Genomic DNA, 22849 nt, shown 5'->3' with positions numbered 1-22849 from the left:
AATTACTTTACATACCACAATAGCTTAGTTATATATTATAGACTTATAGAAAGAGACCTTCTAAAAATGTTAAAATGTATTACCGGCATGCGAAACCTTAAATTAGAGTGAATAAATGAAGACTCGGCACACCACTTCTGAAAGGTTGCCGACCCCTGATCTACTGCATGATCTAAAAGAACCAGCTCTGTCAGCTTGAAGCCAGTAGTTGACTAAACCCTCTAGGTTGTCCAGCCACTAAAGAGGGACAGAGCCAAACTGTGTAAGCATGGATTATATGCCCAAACACACACACTAAGATATGTGGTTATAAGAGATATTCACAAGTATTGGGTGTGTTTTGAGGCACAAGGCTGAAGGACAAATTGCATTCAACAATCCAAGGAGAGTGAGTACATGGGATAAGCATAACTTATATGTATAAGAAGTGATTTAAAATTATTCCAAAATTTCTGTTGTAATGGGAGACACATATCACACAGGAAATTGTTACACAGCAATTACTCAGATTATATTACTTTATACCCTGCATACCAGGAATGTAGTCAAGCGTGAGGCTTCACAATATAGTAAAGTACAGATGGGCTTATTTCCTTCCCCCACCCCCTTATAAGTTCTGTTTCTGCTGACCACATCAAGCTTATTTGCAATTAAAATACATATTTTACTATATCCTTCCTCAAATTAAATGCAGACTCTAAAAATAGTATTCAGAAAGCTATTTTTATTCAGTAGCTGAGTGCTTTAAAAAACTCTGTAATAATGCTTTTTTCTTTCAGTCACTCAGCTGTTCATAGCCAACACTTTCCTGCCTTAAATATTTTGCTCTATTTTCTTAATTACTTCTCTGTCAACAGTTGCAGGGTTCTGTACAGGTCTGAATTTAGTTTAGCTAGGATTTTGTTGGGAAATTGGTGAGAATTCCCATGAGATGACTATATTTTAATCACCTGCATTCTATCACCTCTATTTATCACATCCATGCAGCCTGTGCTAAACTCTAGCCCCACCTGCAGAACCATGCTACAGCTGTCAGACCAGCTAAAAGACCTTTTCTCTTAGCCACATTCACCTTCACCACCACATCACCATTGGCAGAATGTGCACATGACCCACTCTCACCCCCGCCTGCCATATATCCAGACACAACCCTGGGCCAACCTATAGAACTATCATTGTATTTTGCCAAGAAAATCAGCAGAATTGTAGGGGTTCACTGGGACAACGGAAACAAGTCTAAAACCAGGAGCTGCCCTCAGTCCACTGGTCTTGATGACATTCATGCCACGCTCCGAAAGAGAAGTCTTGGAATATCAGGAAACTTTACTGGTTAAGCCGCAAAGAGTCCTGTGGCACCTTATAGACTAACAGATGTATAGGAGCATGAGCTTGCATCCGAAGAAGGGGGTATTCACCCACGAAAGCTCATGCTCCTATACATCTGTTAGTCTATAAGGTGCCACAGACTCTTTGCTGCTTTTACAGATCCAGACTAACATGGCTACCCCTCTGATACTTTACTGGTTAAGTAGACCTCTGCCTTTCATGACTGGCAAAGTCCAGCAAAAAAAACCAAACCCGGTCTCCCAGGATAATCTCAATGTCACTGTAATAAGGCCACCATCTCCTGAGCAACCCCTCTTGGCCAGAAGTCATTTTACAGGCAGCCTGCCTGAGTTTTCCCCTCAAATGTCTCCTTAAACAAATTCCACCGTATTTTAAACAAAATTACCCCTTCTGGGTGGGGTCCAGTTTATTTATTCTCTCATACAGTCTCCAGTTGTCCTCTAGGCCCAAAGCCCTTCCAACTTGACTAACGGAACTCCACAACCTCTTTTCAGGGTTTGGGCTGTTCTTATCTCTGGTTCCTTTAGCACCCTTCACCATTCCATTCAGGCTGGCAGGGCTGGATTATGACATTCTGAGGCCCTAAACTTTGTCAAATGTAAGAGGCCCCGTACCATAAAAAAAATTAAATTTATTATTTTCACAGAAAGGACATTCAATATATAAACACGAAAGCTTTATATTTGCATATATACAAAGGCAAAGTTGTAAAAATAGAATAATCTAACTAAAACACATCAATATGCCTGTTTGCATTATAAAATAGTTTCAAATTAACACTTTTGTCTATGATGTCTTAATTAGTAGATCTGAAAACTTTATATCTACAGCAACACAAAAGCAGTTACAGTTACGCAGACCAGCTTACATAATGGGAGCAGTACAACCTGCAGTATGTCTGTTTGCACATCACATTAATTTTAACACTGACATTGAAGACATTTTCTTTCATGCTTTTTGGAGAGCAAAGTCATTGATGATGTCCTCAAATTATAAGCTATGGAGTTTGTCACTTTGAACGCACAGAATGCCGAGGGCAGATAGCTTTTCTTGCAGCATTTTCTAGGTAGACATCTCTCTTCATGTTCGCTTCTCTATCCTCTGTCTCCCCCAGGAGCACTAATTAATCTCGAGTAAACACCTCGGACATACAGAGTGACAACAAGCTATATGTGCGAAAGAGAAAAAGAATTTACCAGAAAAAAGGCTGGTAGTCTCTAGACAAGTATTGAGAAAGTGAGAAAAACTAGCCAATATTCAAGCAAATATAATTAATATTAGACTTTAATAGCCCATAAATCATATATGCACATAGTTTGAAATAACTTGCTCACCAAGTACTCAGAATATTTTGATATATATGTATATCTTCCTTTACTTCCCTCAAAACCCTCTATTTATCCTTTTGTCAGCACTCTGATATTTACTGTGAAGGTTCCCAAAACTGACAGAGGGAAGCCAACACAAATTTATCCTCCTCAAGATTCACTTGACCCAAGTCCATAAGAGATCACCTGCAAACTCAATCATGGGAAGTTTGGATAGTTCATGAAGCAGAAAGCGGCGTGCACACTAAAATACACAATTGTACATAAGTACAGACCAAAAGAAGAAAATACACTAACACTTAAGAAAACGAAGGAAAAAAAAAAAAAAACAGGAGCGAAGGCATTATACAACTGTGTGTGCTGGATGGTAAACAGAAGATGGCGGCCTTCCGGCTATTACCAGCCCAGGAGAACGCTATGCATGATGTCACTCCTAGGACGAGTCCCATACGAGTATGAGCTTGGCAGGATTGCTTCTCTACTCTGCCGTCTCTGACCTCACATTTTTCCCGATTTTATCGGCAGTAGATTTATTTATTTAAATAAGTTATAAAGGCACGGTCAGAAAAGGCACAGGCCAGCTTAAAACAGTTCACTGGCCATAGTTTGCCCACCCCTGCCCTAAACTGTAGCTTAGTTAGCTTATGCCTTAATATGGCACTACAGGCTGGCAACAAAGTCTGTCAGAAACTGGACATAGTGGTTTCTGTCCCCGGTCATTCAAAACAAAGTCTTACACCAGTTTCAAACTGGGCCCAGCACTCCCAGGCTTTCCCAGGCTGAACCTCAGCCTTCTTCAGCCCTCTGGTTTCCAGGGCCCCAAACCTTGCTCCCCTTGATCAGGTTAAAGTGTTTTGAAACGATGAAGTTCTAATCAGTTATATACAGTTATCTCTACGCAGCAATCAGATTCGTGTTTTCATAGTGCCCATTTTATAACTATTAAAATACACAAAACCACCTGAGAAATCATAGAATGCTACAGATCTGTATTTTACAGGTTGATGTCAAGCCACGAAATTTAGATCAGTGTGAAATGTTTGCAATCAAACCTCAATCCACATGAAAAAAATCTCTTCTTGTCATTACAAACTCAGATCACAGTCATCAAAAGTTTTAATGCATTAAGTGAACCAAGGTCCAGTTTGTTCAAAGATGGCCCAATTTATGGTTTTCTATTAAGATTATGAGAAATAAGCAGTTTCTTACATTTTTGATGAAAACACAACAAACAAAAACAAAGTATCACTTGGGGCTTTTGCTGATTTCTTCTTTGATATTTTGGATTTGTTTGAAACTGAAAATGTAAGCAACGCTCCCATGAGTTTTGGCTGTGTTTGCTTCGTATAGTCTTTTTTTGATTGGAATTTGCAGCTAGGTTAATTGGCCCAAGACAGCCAGGCTTTTAGAAGTTCCTAGCAAAAGTGATAACCTTTTATCAAGATGGAATTATGGTTGGAGTTTTGTCCAGGAAGTTCCTTGTAGTTCTGAATAGGTGTTATGACACCAATGCACACTGTAGTTTTTAAACGGCACATTGCATATTTGATGCTGTAATGTGAGAACGTTGAGTCACAAAAGAGCACCCGCCTGGTGGGGTGTATAAACCCTGCACCAGGATGGAAGGGGTTAAGAAGCTGCTTTGGATTGGAGTAGCCCTGCCCTGCCGCACCTTAGGAGTTAAAAAGGATGATTAGCCCCTCAGTAGTGAGCAGTTCTGGGAAGAGAAGCAGCTACTGAGCTTCCAGGAAGAGACCTGGTAGCTAGCAGACACTTTGCTCACACAGGAAAGGATCATAGGTCCTACCTTTCTGCTAAAACAAGGAGAAGAGGCTGTAGCCTATAACTTGTGCTGGAGACTTTGAACTTTGGAGTAGTGAACTTTGGAGTAGACTCTAGCCAAGCCAGGGCTCCTCTGAAGAAAGACAGGCCACATATCCAGGCTGGAACTGCCTATTTTTCCCCCCTTTGTCCTTTTGTTAAAGTCTCTTGCTAATCTTGGATTGTCTGTCTGTTTCTCTTGGAACTCTGAAAATGGGAGAAATAGTCCAAAGGCCACAGGTAGAGGGGCTGAGAGCCTGCCATTGCTAGGTGGACATTGAATGCGGCTGCTGGAAGGACCGGACTTGTTTAAGTGCACTTTCCACGTAGCATCCAAAGGGAGAGCTCTGCTGGGGACAGGTCCCAGACAGCAATGTAATGAACTAAAATGAGGAAAGCGTTCTGCTGCTTTGCTGTTTAAGGCCACTGACATCTTGACGTGCGCATGGCGTGGTGACTCCAATGCAGACGTTATGATATCCACAGCTGTAAGGAATGTAACATACTGTGCCTTGTAAGGCCTGTGCCTGTGGACAGCCTGCAGTGTGCATGGCACAAGAGGTCTGATGCTGCCCTTGGGCTCAAGAGCAAAGTCAGAGTCCATGCAAAGCTCAGAACATCAGATGGAACCCATACAGGTCTTATAAAGCCGGTACAGGGGCATGTTAGCCTTATAATGTTACTATACCTAGATTTTAGCTAATAACTTCAAAAATCTACCCACCAATTATCCAGAAATAGTCAAAGGTAGTAGTCCTCACTAAGGCCAGCAGATGGAACTACTGGGGTAAAGCTGCTTCTGAGATAGACAGAGCCGAAAACCTTTAGGAAGCTTTTCTCAAAAATTAAATCCACCTCACTTAAAAAACAAACAAACAAAACCAGCCCCACAAAATCAATCAACCCTGCGCTCTCTCTCAAACACCTTGTCCGATTCACTCCAAAGTCTCCTAAAAAAAGTTGACACAAGATCAGGCCTGTAGCAATGTAATTGGATTGGTTCATTTTCAGCTCCCCCCCCCCCCCCCCAAAAAAAAGCATTACAGAGGTCAAAAAGGAATTTATAATGGCAAGCTAACTATGGAGCACCGCTGCTTAATCCACTGAACCAGTCATTTACCAGGGGAAAACAGCACAGTGATATACAGCAGTTGCTCAGGAAACCGATGAATGGAAAGGTTTTAGTGGCAAGAAGTTTAGTGCTGTTGCAGAGTCAACCCGAGGGCTGGGGAGGCATCCTTTTCTAGCTGTGATGCGTTTGCAAAAAGCACATTTGGGTGAGATCCCGCTACTTCCGCTTTTTTTAGACACACAACTGATGCCTAGTAACATAAAGAGACACTGTTCCTTTTTCCTGCTTGTTCAACAGTGGAAGCGCCAGGTAAACCTAGAGTCTGTACGAGGAAGGGGATTAGGTGGAAGGGAAGGTATTTGCAGGCCTGAAAAGTAGGGCCTCCAGTTGACCTTCCATCTCCAAGTCAATGCAGCGATATCATTTGACTGACTCCTGCCTTTCCCAGTCTCCTGTTTAAACCAAACATGTAACACGCCAATGCAGCCATTGCATTAAGCTGAGGAGGAGGTGTGTCTTTCACTGCTTAAAGCATTGAGAAGCCATATGAATACCACCAGCAGAGTCATATTGTAATGATGTATACATATTTTACCACGGAGGAGCCCAGCATATGGGATAGATCTGGCATCAGAGTGAACTACCCACAGGGAATTTGTCAAGTTAGATTATTAATTCTGAATATGAATAATACTATGAATCATGTTTTCTTCCAAACCTCTTCCAAATTAGTACCCACTTATGAACACCTCAGCCAGTATGAAATCCTCAGTGAAAAGTTACAGAGAATCCTCCTCTCCAAACCTCACTGCTTCCATCAAATTTTTCAGCAATGAGCCACCAAATGGATAGACTATTTTTAAAATAAACATCCTGGCAGTTAACAGAGAGAGACCTCAACCTGTATGTCTTTCACGTCCATACTGTAGCATCATATCTGGGTAGGATGAAAGAGCCTTAGGGATAAGGAAAGTTTGTACAGTGACATGTGGTGGAAACTGGTTGAATATTATAAATTCATCATGAATGAACATCTATACTTCTGTTTGCTAATCATTGGCAAATAGATTCTGCTTACAGCGAACATTCATTATTCATAATATCTAGTAGCTTAAGCACCTAATTTTCAGTCTATGGGTTGTTTACACACCCTTCATTTTTTGACTGTTCACTCTACTTTTATTGTGTGTGTGAGAGATTGGTCTCCTAAATCACATGGCATTAACTTTGGTTTGCCAAGACATTTTAAATTAGAGCGGTGATACTCAGACCTCAGTGGTTCAGAAGCCAAATTAGTGATTAACATTACCCAAAAGAGCCACAGTATTGAGAATTGATGGTTTCATTTATGATAGTACTATATATTCATATTTGAACAGTATGTTGGGAAATATTTAGTTGGATATATATATATTTATATATATATATAAATTCTCACAGCAAAATGACCGACCAAGTATTTTTTAAAATCAACTACAATTGGTTAACAGGATAGTAAAAGCATCCTGATTGGTTAATAATTACATCACACAGTGTTTTAGCAGCATGTGCTGCAAAGAGCTGCAGGTGACCTATCAAAGAGCCAGTTACAGCCTTAGTCTGAGTATCACTGAACTAGGGGGTAATAAACGATAAGCAGTAAGTAATACACTTGTCGGAAGAATAAGCATTCGTGCTAACACTGGTGAAACTTAAAGACTAACAGATTTATTTGGGCATAAGCTTTCGTGGGTAAAAACCTCACTTCTTCGGATGCCCGAAGAAGTGAGGTTTTTACCCACAAAAGCTTATGCCCAAATAAATCTGTTAGTCTTTAAGGTGCCACCAGACTCCTTGTTGTTTTTGTAGATACAGACTAACACGGCTACCCCCTGATACTGGTGAAACTTGTTCTTTAAAGATTTTCAAAAATACCTGGTGATTATCTGAATGCCCATGAATAACTAATGATACAATGGCATGGATAACAGCAAACACAGGGCTTTTATTCATGAAAATACACCTCTACCTCGATATAACGCTGTCCTCGGGAGCCGAAAAAAATCTTACTGAGTTATAGGTTAAACCGCATTATATCGAACTTGCTTTGATCTGCCAGAGTGTGCAGCCCCGCCCCCCCAGAGCGCTGCTTTACCGTGTTATAGCCGAATTCGTGTTATATCGGGTCACGTTATATTGGGGTAGAGGTGTATTTGATCTGTATTTTAATATTCAACCAGCTAAACTAGAACTACTTGCAGAATAATGTACTAATCAGTGCGTGAAACTCACCTCTTCTGCAGAGGGCCTGTTTTGGGGATTTCAGTGTTTAGAGGAGATTTCAGTGTGAGTGTGGATGGTAGAATCAGGACCAAGGTGAAAAGCACAGCAAATAAAGTTCCTCTAAGAAACAATTGTGGGGAAAATGGTTCCTTCTGTCTTTCATTAAATGCTGAAACTTCCATTGTTGAATCTCCCAAGTGTCTCGGGAATCTGCTTGTAGACCTGAAATGGGACATTTGGGCTCCAGTCCTGACCTCTACAAGCACATTCTCCTCCAGTTCCTATTTAGCAATGAATTGAATATAAGATCACATGTCAACTTAATAGCACAATTATTTCCAGGTTTTAGGAATCTCTACTTTATTATTCTCCTCCACCTTTAGGAAACTTGACTTGGAAAAAATCCTGAAGAGTCTCCTGGATGTTGCTTTTCTATGTTTGCCAGTAGATCATCCGACTGATGGAGTTATGATCTGAGACTTGGGACTGAATCTTGGGTCAGAGCCTCAGCTAGTATAAACTGACTTCAATAGAGATGTGATAGTTTACACGTCTAGGAACTGTCCCCTGGTGTTCACTCCCCCACTTCTAGGAGACAGAGGCTAGGGACATCCAGTGCCCCTCTGCCATGTACATTGGCCAAACCGGACAGTCTCTACGCAAAAGAATAAATGGACACAAATCTGACATCAGGAATTATAACATTCAAAAACCAGTAGGCGAACACTTCAATCTTCCTGGTCACTCAACAGACCTAAAAGTGGCAATTCTTCAACAACAACAAAAACTTCAGAAACAGACTCCAATGTGAAACTGCAGAACTGGAATTAATTTGCAAACTGGACACCATCAAATTAGGCCTGAATAAAGACTAGGAGTGGTTGGGTCACTACAAAACCTAATTTCCCCCATACTAGTTTCCCCGTACTATTACTCATACGTTCTTGTCAACTGTTTGAAATGGGCCACTCATTACCACTACAAAAGTGACTTTTCCTCCCTTGGTATCCTACTGTTAATTGAATTGTCTCATTAGACTGACCTGCCCACTTGATATGGCAACTCCGATCTTTTCATGTGCTGTGTATTTATACCTTCTACTGTATTTTCCACTCCATGCATCTGATGAAGTGGGTTCTAGCCCACAAAAACTTATGCCCAAATAGATTTGTTAGTCTCTAAGGTGCCACAAGCACGCCTCTGTTTTTGTGAAGGAGTAAATAACACTTCCTTATTCACACCATTCATGATTTTATAGACCTCTATCATATCTCCCCTTAATCATCTCTTTTCCAAGCTGAAAAAGTCTCAGTCTTTTGAATCTCTCCTCATATGGAAATTGTTCTATACCATTAATCATTTTTGTTGCCCTTCTCTGTACTTTTCCCAGTTTTCATACATCTTTTTTGATATGGGGTGACCAAACTGCACACAGTATTCAAGGTGTGGGAGTACCATGGATTTTTATAGTGGCATTATGATAGATAATGAGACAAACAATCCCTTTTCTAATGGTTCCTAACATTCTCTTAGCCTTTTTAACTGCTGCTGCACATTGATTAACAGGAGCGAGGGCCCAATGACCCTCCAATTTCTATTTCCACAATTCAGTGTTTTGTCTTTGGATTTAGAGGCTTTGCAACGCACTGGCAGTAATTCACAATTGATTTATTATAACCCCTTTCAGGGAAGGACCTCAAGCTCCTACAACTTTCCAGATGTGTCTTTCAGGGAACAAAGGAGAGGTTCCAGACCATGCGTGTTCCCTCACATCTTCTCAAAAAACTTCCCTGGGGTTGTTCATGTTCAGTGTCGGAACATCCAGCATGGCAGGATTGGGTTACAGACCTCTCCTTTGTGTGTTGTGTGCAGATTCATAGCAAGAGCTGTTTCCTGCAAACTTTGCAATCTTATTTTTGAATCCCCGGAAACAACACAGGAAGGGAGGAGGCCAGAAAAAAATAAGCCACTGTATGATTAAGTGGCAAAATGCTGAGACAACAATGCATCCAATCCTGCTCCCTTTCTTACTAATGGTAATATTGCCAATGACTTCAAAGGGAGTAGAGTTGGGACCTACCAGGATACTTTTAACTTGTAATCCAGATTTAGAGGATTTATCTAAATGTGGGAATGGTTGATACTATGCCAAGTATTCAGTCCCAAGTCTCAGATCATGGTTGATACTATGACAGTGGCATGGACTTTGTTACCCTAAACAGACTTTGTATCTGTCCACAACTAAATGAAATTCTGGATTAGAAATGCAACAATGTTCATTTTGCTTCACGGGATCACTTTTGTTGAAAACAATTTTTCATGGGAATTTCATTTTTGACAAAGCTACATTTTCCAATGGAAAAAAAATATTTTCATTGGAAAAATTGTGACCAGCCTTTTGGGCCCCACTCCTGTTCCGATTTAGCAGTGGGATATTTGCCATTATTTCAACAGGAACAGGTTCAAACCTCTTTCTCTTACATATATTTGATCTGAACAAAAGAGATGTGTAAAATGAAGCAATATGAGACAGATTCCTTCCCATTCTGTTTGTAATCAATACCTTACAAGCGGGTACCTGAATGTTTTCACTTTCTGGGAGATAATCTTCTCTCGGAAAGTCTCTTGCTCAGTTTGATCTTCATAGCAATAGTTTTAATAAGCAACACGTACATAGTAAGTCAACCTTGCATGACAGCTTGCAAGAAAGGCTATGCCCCATATGTAGTTCTCTGTATATACACGCACAACTGAGTTAAGCAGGTGTGGTTAATATCCATGAGGCATGTCAAAAGCCCCCTCAGGCTGTTTATTTTTCTTGTTTTAAAGCTGATCACATTATCAGGTGTCTCAGTATTACATACAAACTTCCTTCAGGCACAGTCCTTAACAATTGATGGGTGTTTATGATTAGCAGGCAGAAGAAGGTCGCCTGTTGGATGCTTGAGAGAGAGAGAAAAGTTTCCCTGAGGATTGAGAATAATGGTCTGCCCTTGTATAGTGCCTTCCACCTGAACATCTTCAAGGACTTCACAGTAATGATTGTAGCCTCACCACACTCTTACGAAGCACAGAAATGTTCTCAACCCCATTTTATAGAGGAGGAAACTGAGCAACAGAGAGGGTATGTGACATGGTGTCACAAAGTCCACTCCTTGCTACGGGCACCTCCTCCTGGCCACTCTGGGGATTAACACCTTCCAGGTGCTGTGCCCTTCTCTGGTGGTCTCTCCACCCATTGTCCTCTCACCCTGCGGCCCCTCTCTCCCCAGCGGTGCTTCAGAAGCACCAGGTGGCAGGAAGGCCCTGGCTCGGATAGCAACACTCAGTTCTGAAGAGAGGAAAGGTGGGACTTTCCAAGCACTCCGTGTTGCTCTTACTCGGTCTCCTATTGAAGTTGATGGGAGAAGCTCAGTAATGAATCCTTTTGAAAACCCCATCTTAAGCGTCTTGGCAATGGCAGTTAATACTTCCCACTCTTCCCATTTTCAGAGACAATCCTGTTGCAGCCAGTCTAACAGCTCTGCCGGTCACTGCATCTACTGGACTAGTCTATCATACAACATGGCCCTAGGAGTATTAATCCAATAATGCATTTCTAGTGCACACTGGCTTGGAAGTTACTCATTTCTAATTATACAGCATGTATAAAACAGCAGGTGTGATACCTCTGAACGTTATGGTGTCCAAATCCTCACAGGTCTGACAGCTATTTCACTGGTGTTAGGCTTGTGGTGAAAGAACAAATATAGAACAACTTTTTGAAAAACATGTCTGCCTATGTAAAGGAAGGCAGGGTTTCTCAAATTAAATATGTATTGTATTGCGGAAAATGGCTTTGCATGTTTACAATGCCACTATCAGTGTGTAGCAAGTCGTGCTATTTATAAAAGCCTCAAACACATAAGCATTCCACAGTGGGTTGAATCAAACACCATCTCTACTGCCTTCAGAGATACGTTGACCAGCAAAGTGAGGGAAGGGAAACATTAACAAAAAATAAACCAAATAAACACCTCTTGTCTTCTGAAAATTGCCAAATGTTGGGTACTAGTGAACCACCCTAGGGAGTGAGTTTCAAAGGCTTAGATGACAGTTGGGTTGCTTTTCACTGTCACTGTCCCAGGTCTCTGGCTGGCTTAGAGAAAGGGCTGTAGAGAAAGTACCGAGAGTGGAGTTGCAGCAGTGTACATGAGGAGTCTCAGAGTCAACAGTGATGAATGAATTCTCCAGCTGATTAATGTTACCTTCATCAGCAGGTAGCCCTCTTCACCCATCCTCAGAACGTACAGTATTGATGGCAGAGCCGATGCTAGACAAGACAGGGCCCATTTCAGCTGGATTGGTTTGTTACCACTCAAAGAAAAATCTAATGGAGGGCCTGCTCGCCATGCCCCCTGGAGGTTTCTGGGCTTTTAGATGCTCTGTGCCATTATTTGATATCCTGTTTCTCTAAACAGTGTATCAGACTTATCCACAAGACTGGACAGTGTCTCAAGACCATTTTAAAGATAGTGGTAGAAATTCACTGATGTCCACTCTGACTAGAGGCTTGGATAGAGCTGAAGGAGCTTTAATCGGTATGGAAACAGGGTGACATCCTGGCCCCACTGAAGTCAATGGCAAAACACTCTGACTTAATGGGGCCAGGATTTCACCCAAAAAGTTGAAAGGAACACTGTCAGGTTAACATCAGACCTGAAGAGCCAGCAGATCTAAGGACAATAAGAATGAGTTTTTTAAAAGTACATTAGGAACAAAAAGAATCCTAGCATGGTATTGGTCCATTACTAAATGGAAATGGTAGAATTAATAATACTGCAGAAAAGGCAGAAGTGTTTAATGCATATTTTTGTTCTGTATTTAGGAAAAAACAGATGATGTAGTCATATCATATGTTGTCTTTCCATTCCACTTGTATCCCAGGAGAATGTTAAACAGCAGCTACTAAAGTGAGACATTTTTCAATGAGTAGGTCCAGCTAACATGTATCCAAGAGTTTTAAAAGCTGGCTGAGGAGCTTGGTGGATCATTAATGTTGATTTTCAATAAGGGTTTGAACACTGGAGAAGTTCCAGGAGACTGGAAGAAAGTTAATGGTGTGCCAGTATTTTAAAAGGGTAAAAGGGATGACCCAGATAATTATAGGCCTGTTAGTCTGATATATCAATCCTGGGCAAGACAATGGAGTGGCTGATATGATACTCAGTTAATAAAGCATTACAGGAAAGTAACATAATGTCAATCAACATGAGTTTATGGAAACTAGATCCTGTTTAACTTGATTTTTTTTTTACGAGATTACAAGTTTTGTTGCTAAAGGTAATAGTGTTGATGTGATAGACTTCTGTAAGGCATTTGACTTGGTAGTGCATGACATTTTGATTAAAAAACTAGAACATGTATAAAATTAACATGAATGGATCAAAAATAGTTAAATGATACATCTCAAAATGTAATTGTAAATGGAAAATCACCGAGAGGGTGTGTTTCCAGTGGGGTCCCACAGGAATCAGTTCTTGGCCCTACACTGTAACATTTTTAATCAGTGAGCTGGAAGAAAACAAAATTACTGATAAAGTTTGCAGATAACAAAAATTGGAGGAGGAGTAAAGAATGAAGAGGACAAGTTACTGATAGAGAGTGATCAGCTGGCTGCAAGAAACCAATATGGCAAAGTACCAGAAGGTTCAGATGAATTATGTCCCTATGTTGTAAAGGAACCAACAAGGGAAATGATGGTGAATATCTTATAACTCACTAAGCAGCAAGAAAACATATCATCACTGATAAAGTTTGCAAAGACACAGAATGGGATACTCTATTGTCAAGGCTAATTCCCCACTCTGGCACTTCGAGTGCAGAAGGTGGGGGCCCGCAAGGATCCTAAAAAATTAATACTGGCCACTCCAGGCTTGTATTAAACTCCCAAGGTTACAGCTTTTCTCTGACCTTGGATTGGTAAATGCTGCCACCACCCAAGTGAAGAACTGCTTGAAAGCCCAGGAAGGCACACTTGGGAATTCCTTCCTGTGGGGTGCCCTCAAGCCCTTTCACACACCCCCTCCGGGGAAGAGCTGAGAAAGAAGAAGAAGAAAAAAAAAAGGAAATCAGCTGTTGCCACCAGCTAATTAAGTAACGTGCACAAACCTCTTAAGACACAAAAATTCCAATTCTGTTCTTAAAAAAGGTAAATTTTATTAATAAAAAAAGGAAAGAAAATACATCTGGGAACTCAGGCTATTGCTAGATTTTAAAAGAGCAACTACAAGGATTAAGCACCAAGAATAGCTTTCTTGAGGTCCAGCTTAAAGGTTACAAGCAAAACAAAAGTACCTGGGTTTAGCACAGAGGAATCCACAAGCCATAATGAAATAAAAGGGATAAACCTAATCGCATCTTCCTAGACATTTCCTGATCTACTTACATATCTGGGGTTTTAAATGATTAGTTTCTAGGTATGATACTGATGATTTTTCATACTTCGCCCAAGCTTCTTACAACATAGCAGCTTCTCTGTCCGCCTCTCCCCGGGAGAACAGACAGACAAAAGGGGAGTCTTTTTTCAATTTTAAAAAGTTCTAGCCTTTCCATTGGCTCTCTTGACCAGATGCCCACTCACTTCCTTTTACCGATGCATAGCATAGCAGTGAGACTTTTTAACTCTTTACAGGTAGAGCAATTAGAGAACAGCTACTAACAGGGATTTTATAGCTACTGGCTGGCTGGGTGTCCATAAAAGGGAGCTACCCCCTCCTTTATCACATCTATCCTGAGAAGCAGTGACTGAAATAGTCTGGGGGGTCATGGTGAATAGGAAGCTGAATGTGAGCTCCCAGTATGACGCTGTGGCCAAAAGGCTAATGCAATCCTTGGATGCATAAAGTGGGGAATCTCGAGTAGGAGTAGAGAGGTTATTTTACTGGTGTATTGGGTACTGGTGTGACCACTGCTGGAATCCTATGTCCAGTCCAATTCAAGAAGGTTGTTGAAAAATTGGAGGGGGTTCAGAGAAGAGCCATGAGAATGATTAAAGGATTAGAAAACATGCCTTTAGTGATAGTCTCAAGGAGCTCAATCTATTTAGCTTAACAAAGAGAAGGTTAAGGGGTGACTTGATTACAGTCTATAAGTACCTACATGGGGAATAAATATTTGATAATGGACTCTTCAATCGAGCAGAGAAAGGTTTAACACAAACCAATGGGTGGAAGCTGAAGCTAGACAAATTCAGTCTGGAACTAGGGCACACAGTTTTAACAGTGAGGCTAATTAACCATTGGCAGAATTTATCAAGGGCAGTGGTGGATTCTCCATCATTGACAATTTTTAAATCAAGTCCAGATATTTTTTCTGAAAGTTCTGCTCTAGAAATAGTTTTGGGGAAGTTCTGTGACCTGTGCTAATTAGGAGGGCAGCTAGATCATCACAATGGCCCCTTCTCCCCTTGGAATCTATGAACAGATGCGGAGGGCTCTGGTCCAGATGTAGCAAAACACTTGAGCATGTGCTTAATTTTAACCACCTCAATAGTTCTATATCAGAGGGGTAGCCGCGTTAGTCTGGATCTGTAAAAACAGCAAAGAGTCCTGTGGCACCTTATAGACTAACAGACGTATTGGAGCATGAGCTTTCGTGGGTGAATACCCACTTCTTCGGATGCACCCACGAAAGCTCATGCTCCAATACGTCTGTTAGTCTATAAGGTGCCACAGGACTCTTTGCTGCTTCAATAGTTCTATTTAAGTCAACAGGAGTCGGTACTTGAGTCAAGTTTCATGTGTGCTTAAATGCTCTGCTGGATTGCAGTCAGAGTGCTCAGCTCCCGCAAGAATTGTGCCCTAAATGGGGAATGCTTAATAATGTGTTTCTCATCGGAAACTCTGCTCTGGCATACACATACTACGCCTGGAAATGGTGCACCATTCTTTAGCACTGTTAGTTTCCGTTTTGATGCAGACGTATTCAGATTATCATCCAGTTGTTTATTTTTGTACTGCTTCCATAAAACCTTTCAGTATTTGGCACATGACAATGGTCTCTGTCTTAACAGCATTGCTGGATGGATTGTACTACTTTGAGGGACCAGCTTTGGCGTACTGCATGTATTTTAAACATGAAGTCACATAATTGACCTCAGGGGCGTTAGATTCTCATTGTTGTTTGGGTCTAGTCTTTCCCCATGTTGCTAAAAACTATCATTCTATTTTGGCCAAGTGTCACTTTAAAGATTCAACCTTCCTTACCCAAAACAACCACCAGGGGATATTTTGAGGTTAAATGCATCATGGTCATGATACTGTCAAACCATGTATTATCATCTTTTCCTGGTTCAAATCTTTCTACTGGATTCTGAATCCACAAGATAAAGACTGGTTCATAAGCAGAATTAAGCTTTCTTTATCTGACATATGGCAATGCAGTCCTCATTACATAACTGACTTCAACACACCCTTTCTGTCCCTTTTAAAGTATGGGTCCACACTGAAAAGTGAATGCAAAAATGGCACATTCTTACTCAGCAGATCTGCTGCCCTATGTGTTTTCAGTATGACAACTGCTGACTTTTAGGACAGTAAAGATTTTGCTGCCCCTCCCTTTTAAAAAACACTCCTCTTATCCTTCCAGAGCCAACATAACCAGGAGTGACACAGCTGGATTCCCAGCCTATCCCCAATTTTCCTTTCCTTCAGAGTCAGCATGAAGCTCCCACATCAAAGCACATGAAGTCCCCCCACATTTCATGCAGTCAATCCATGCGCACAGTCTGCAGGGCGTACTGCAGGGCCTAAGTGGTATAGAGTGGCTGGGCCAATATCACCCAACATGACCACGGTCCTGGTTTTTTTGATCAGGGAAGCATCTGAAAAGCTCACAGAACTCAAGCAAGCCGCCACAGTATTGCCAACCCATGGCATTCCCAAAATCATGAGTCAGGTCCCCAAAATCATGAGATTTAGCAACATGGTGGTGATGTTCAAACCTTCAGTCATACAGCCAACTGCCCCACATCTGTAAGTCTTAATGCTGACTCAAACACATTACAATCTTGGGTTAAATCCATATCCCTGGACTTCTACTCAAAATCACCATCCCAGACGTACGCCTGACAAATCAGTAAACATAACCAGCCAGTGCCAATCCACGGCTGCTCTTCTGGCTAGATAGAAAGGCATCTGTTGCAGCTCAAGAAAATGTGTTCTTCTTGCAGATTTCTCTAGCTGAATGGTTGCCCCGTCACTTACAGTTATTCTGGAACGACCACACCCAGATTCTGCTGAAGAAAAAGCAACACTACCCCACATGTGACATGAATCAATTAGAATTTTTCAGGCTTTCTAAAGGAGCGTGCTAGGATGTCTGCTTTCCTCTGGGAGACATGGCTCCTCGGCTGAATGTTCAGATCCTCTCTCTAGCCCCTAGCACACATTCACCCATCCACATGCACCCCCCACTGATGCAAGAGAGAACTCTCTGTAGGTACTCTGCTCACCACCGCCCAGGAAAAGCACATTCCAGTGATTCCCTCAGGCTGAATGTGACTTTGGTTACAATGTGCTTAAAATGAAGCACAAGTTCATTGATATCAAAGGAAAGGAAATCAACTCCCAAATAACTGGTCTATAAATACAGCATATGTATTTTAAAAAAATATATTTAATGGGAGTAAACTTGTGGGATACCTCTGCCTTCTTTATCATCATGACTTTTTGTGCCTCTGTCTTCAAACCATTAAAAAGCCGCTAACATCAAATCCACTCTGGGGGTCATTAGAAAAGCTCCCATCTTTGAATTAGCTCCTTCTCTCTGCAGTGTTTTTCATAGAATCATAGAATCATAGAATCATAGAATATCAGAGTTGGAAGGGACCTCAAGAGGTCATCTAGTCCAACCCCCTGCTCAAAGCAGGACCAATTCCCAGCTAAATCATCCCAGCCAGGGCTTTGTCAAGCCGGGCCTTAAAAACCTCCAAGGAAGGAGACTCCACCACCTCCCTAGGTAACGCATTCCAGTGTTTCACCACCCTCCTAGTGAAATAGTTTTTCCTGATCTCCAACCTGGACTTCCCCCACCGCAACTTGAGACCATTGCTCCTTGTTCTGTCATCTGCCACCACTGAGAACAGCCGAGCTCCATCCTCTTTGGAACCCCCCTTCAGGTAGTTGAAGGCTGCTATCAAATCCCCCCTCATTCTTCTCTTCTGGAGACTAAACAATCCTAGTTCTCTCAGCCTCTCCTCATAAGTCATATGCTCCAGACCCCTAATCATTTTTGTTGCCCTCCGCTGGACTCTTTCCAATTTTTCCACATCCTTCTTGTAGTGTGGGGCCCAAAACTGGACACAGTATTCCAGATGAGGCCTCACCAATGTCGAATAAAGGGGAACGATCACGTTCCTCGATCTGCTGGCAATGCCCCTACTTATACAGCCCAAAATGCCGTTAGCCTTCTTGGCAACAAGAGCACACTGTTGACTCATATCCAGCTTCTCGTCCACTGTGACCCCTAGGTCCTTTTCAGCAGAACTGCTACCTAGCCATTCGGTCCCTAGTCTGTAGCAGTGCATGGGATTCTTCCGTCCTAAGTGCAGGACTCTGCACTTGTCCTTGTTGAACCTCATCAGGTTTTTTTCTGCCCAATCCTCTAATTTGTCTAGGTCCCTCTGTATCCGATCCCTACCCTCTAGTGTATCTACCACGCCTCCTAGTTTAGTGTCATCTGCAAACTTGCTGAGAGTGCAGTCCACACCATCCTCCAGATCATTAATAAAGATAGTAAACAAAACCGGCCCCAGGACCGACCCTTGGGGCACTCCACTTGAAACCGGCTGCCAACTAGACATGGAGCCATTGATCACTACCCGTTGAGCCCGACGATCTAGCCAGCTTTCTATCCACCTTACAGTCCATTCATCTAGCCCATACTTCTTTAACTTGGTGGCAAGAATACTGTGGGAGACAGTATCAAAAGCTTTGCTAAAGTCAAGAAATAACACATCCACTGCTTTCCCCTCATCCACAGAGCCAGTTATCTCATCATAGAAGGCAATTAGGTTAGTCAGGCACGACTTCCCCTTCGTGAATCCATGCTGACTGTTCCTGATCACTTTCCTTTCCTCTAAATGTTTCATAATTGATTCCTTGAGGACCTGCTCCATAATTTTTCCAGGGACTGAGGTGAGGCTGACTGGCCTGTAGTTCCCCGGATCCTCCTTCTTCCCTTTTTTAAAGATGGGCACTACATTAGCCTTTTTCCAGTCATCTGGGACCTCCCCCGATCGCCATGAGTTTTCAAAAATAATGGCTAATGGCTCTGCAATCTCACCCGCCAACTCCTTTAGCACCCTCGGATGCAGCGCATCCGGCCCCATGGACTTGTGCACGTCCAGTTTTTCTAAATAGTCCCGAACCACTTCTTTCTCCACAGAGGGCTGGTCACCTTCTCCCCATGCTGTACTGCCCAGTGCAGCAATCTGGGAGCTGACCTTGTGCGTGAAGACAGAGGCAAAAAAATCATTGAGTACATTAGCTTTTTCCACATCCTCGGTCACTAGGTTGCCTCCCTCATTCAGTAAGGGGCCCACACTTTCCTTGATTTTCTTCTTGTTGCTAACATACCTGAAGAAACCCTTCTTGTTACTCTTAACATCTCTTGCTAACTGCAACTCCAAGTGTGATTTGGCCTTCCTGATTTCACTCCTGCACGCCTGAGCAATATTTTTATACTCCTCCCTGGTCATTTGTCCAATCTTCCACTTCTTATAAGCCTCTTTTTTGCGTTTAAGATCAGCAAGGATTTCACTGTTTAGCCAAGCTGGTCGCCTGCCATATTTACTATTCTTTCTACACATCGGGATGGTTTGTTCCTGCAACCTCAATAAGGATTCTTTAAAATACAGCCAGCTCTCCTGGACCCCTTTGCCCTTCATGTTATTCTCCCAGGGGATCCTGCCCATCTGTTCCCTGAGGGAGTCAAAGTCTGCTTTTCTGAAGTCCAGGGTCCATATTCTGCTGCTCTCCTTTCTTCCTTGTGTCAGGATCCTGAACTCGACCATCTCATGGTCACTGCCTCCCAGGTTCCCATCCACTTTTGCTTCCCCTACTAGTTCTTCCCTGTTTGTGAGCAGCAGGTCAAGAAAAGCTTTGCCCCTAGTTGGTTCCTCCAGCACTTGCACCAGGAAATTGTCCCCTACGCTTTCCAAAAATTTCCTGGATTGCCTGTGCACCGCTGTATTGCTCTCCCAGCAGATATCAGGGTGATTAAAGTCTCCCATGAGAACCAGGGCCTGCGATCTAGCAACTTCTGCTAGTTGCCAGAAGAAAGCCTCGTCCACCTCATCCCCCTGGTCTGGTGGTCTATAGCAGACTCCAACCACGACATCACCCTTGTTGCTCCCACTTCTCAACTTTATCCAGAGACACTCAGGTTTTTCTGCAGTATCATACCGGAGCTCTGAGCAGTCATACTCCTCTCTTACATACAATGCAACTCCCCCACCTTTTCTGCCCTGCCTGTCCTTCCTGAACAGTTTATATCCATCCATGACAGTACTCCAGTCATGTGAGTTATCCCACCAAGTCTCTGTTATTCCAATCACATCATAGTTCCCTGACTGTGCCAGGACTTCCAGTTCTCCCTGCTTGTTTCCCAGGCTTCTTGCATTTGTGTATAGGCACTTAAGATAACTCAATGATCGTCCCTCTTTCTCAGCATGAGACAGGAGTCCTCCCCTCTTGCGCTCTCCTGCTTGTGCTTCCTCCCAGGATCCCATTTCCCCACTTACCTCAGGGCTTTGGTCTCCTTCCCCCGGTGAACCTAGTTTAAAGCCCTCCTCACTAGGTTAGCCAGCCTGCTGGCGAAGATGCTCTTCCCTCTCTTCGTTAGGTGGAGCCCGTCTCTGCCTAGCACTCCTTCTTCTTGGAACACCATCCCATGGTCGAAGAATCCAAAGCCTTCTCTCCGACACCACCTGCGTAGCCATTCGTTGACTTCCACGATTCGACGGTCTCTACCCCGGCCTTTTCCTTGCACAGGGAGGATGGACGAGAACACCACTTGCGCCTCAAACTCCTTGATCCTTCTTCCCAGAGCCACGTAGTCTGCAGTGATCCGCTCAAGGTCATTCTTGGCAGTATCATTGGTGCCCACGTGGAGAAGCAGGAAGGGGTAGCGATCCGAGGGCTTGATGAGTCTCGGCAGTCTCTCCGTCACATCGTGTATCCTAGCTCCTGGCAAGCAGCAGACCTCTCGGTTTTCCCGGTCGGGGCGGCAGATAGATGACTCAGTCCCCCTGAGGAGGGAGTCCCCGACCACCACCACCCTCCTCCTCCTCTTGGGAGTGGTGGTCGTGGAACCCGCATCCCTAGGACAGTGCATCTTTTGCCTTCCAATCGGTGGAGTCTTCTTCTGCTCCCTTCCCTCAGATGGGCCATCTAGTCCACTCTCCGCATTAGCACCTGTAGAGAGAACATGGAAACGATTGCTCACCTGTAACTCCATTGCTGGTGCATGGACGCTCCTCTTTCTTCTTCTGGAGGTCACATGCTGCCAAACCTCCTCACAATCCTTCTGTCCCTGCTGCGCCTGCTCTGAATCTTCAGAACATTGCGGCCGTAGAAGCATCTCCTGACGTCTGTCCAGGAAATCTTCATTCTCCCTTATGCAACGCAGAGTCGATACTTGTTTCTCCAGCCCTCGAACCTTCTCCTCCAATATGGAGACCAGCTTGCACTTTGTACAGACAAAGTCACTTCTGTCCTGCGGAAGAAAGACAAACATGGCACAACCTGTGCAGGTTACAACAGCTGATCGCTCACCTTCCATATCACCGTCCTCTTAAGAGCTTGCTCAACTGTTGCAGGAACTACTCGGAGAAACCTGCAGATGAAAGCCTCAGTGCGCTCTCCCCACGCGAACTCCCAGGCAAACTCCTGCTGTTAGCCTCTGCTGTTCGCCGCTCAGCTGGTTCGCTGCTGACTGCCCTTATATACCAGTCAGGCCCACTCAAGGCCCACCAACACAGCCCCCCTAATGCAGCACTTAGCGTACCTCCTCTTGGACAGCTCCCAGGCAAACTCCTGCTGTTAGCCTCTGCTGTTCGCCGCTCAGCTGGTTCGCTGCTGACTGCCCTTATATACCAGTCAGGCCCACTCAAGGCCCACCTGGAACAAAGCACTCCCAATTCACACTTTTCAAACAAACAAGCAAGCAATCAAGCACACGGTCAAACTGACCAACTGTCCCAGCAGCAGGCACTCAGATACTCACCAACACAGCCCCCCTAATGCAGCACTTAGCGTACCTCCTCTTGGACAGCTCCCAGGCAAACTCCTGCTGTTAGCCTCTGCTGTTCGCCGCTCAGCTGGTTCGCTGCTGACTGCCCTTATATACCAGTCAGGCCCACTCAAGGCCCACCAACACAGCCCCCCTAATGCAGCACTTAGCGTACCTCCTCTTGGACAGCTCCCAGGCAAACTCCTGCTGTTAGCCTCTGCTGTTCGCCGCTCAGCTGGTTCGCTGCTGACTGCCCTTATATACCAGTCAGGCCCACTCAAGGCCCACCAACACAGCCCCCCTAATGCAGCACTTAGCGTACCTCCTCTTGGACAGCTCCCAGGCAAACTCCTGCTGTTAGCCTCTGCTGTTCGTCGCTCAGCTGGTTCAGCTGTTTTCCTCTAGTTTATATTACAGTACTCGGAGTAGATGGTAATCTAAACATGAAAGAGGCGTGTGGATTATCTAAGAGGAATACCCTCACAGTTTGTGCTGTATGACCTCGGCGAAAGGCTCATCAGCCCAAGAACAGATTTCTCATACCGGATGGAGAAGACAAGACTCGCACTGCAAAACTGTGCAAACGTTTCATCCCACTGAACACATGAAGCCTATGCTGAGGAATCCTGTTGTCCAGGCCAGACATTTAATTCATATAATGTATTTAATGAAATGCCAGGAAATTTTAGTCTTGGCATCAGGTGTCTCTCGCCTTTGGTAAATGTGCTTATATTTCTAACATGGC

At 43.3% G+C, this 22849-nt stretch overlaps 1 long non-coding RNA gene across 3 annotated transcripts in view; it reads right to left on the bottom strand.

Moving 5' to 3' along the window:
- Window positions 1-1958: 1958 nt before the first annotated feature.
- Window positions 1959-22849, bottom strand: part of LOC135972284 (uncharacterized) — a 44037-nt gene continuing 23146 nt past the window's right edge. For all 3 annotated transcript variants that reach the window (XR_010588711.1, XR_010588712.1, XR_010588713.1), the window contains one exon: window positions 1959-2513. This is a non-coding gene — a long non-coding RNA (uncharacterized LOC135972284). The remainder of the gene's footprint in view (window positions 2514-22849) is intronic.

Source organism: Chrysemys picta, chromosome 6 (assembly GCF_011386835.1).
Source record: "Chrysemys picta bellii isolate R12L10 chromosome 6, ASM1138683v2, whole genome shotgun sequence".
Classification (NCBI taxonomy): Eukaryota; Metazoa; Chordata; order Testudines; family Emydidae; genus Chrysemys; species Chrysemys picta.
This window is presented reverse-complemented; position numbering and strand designations above follow the sequence as displayed.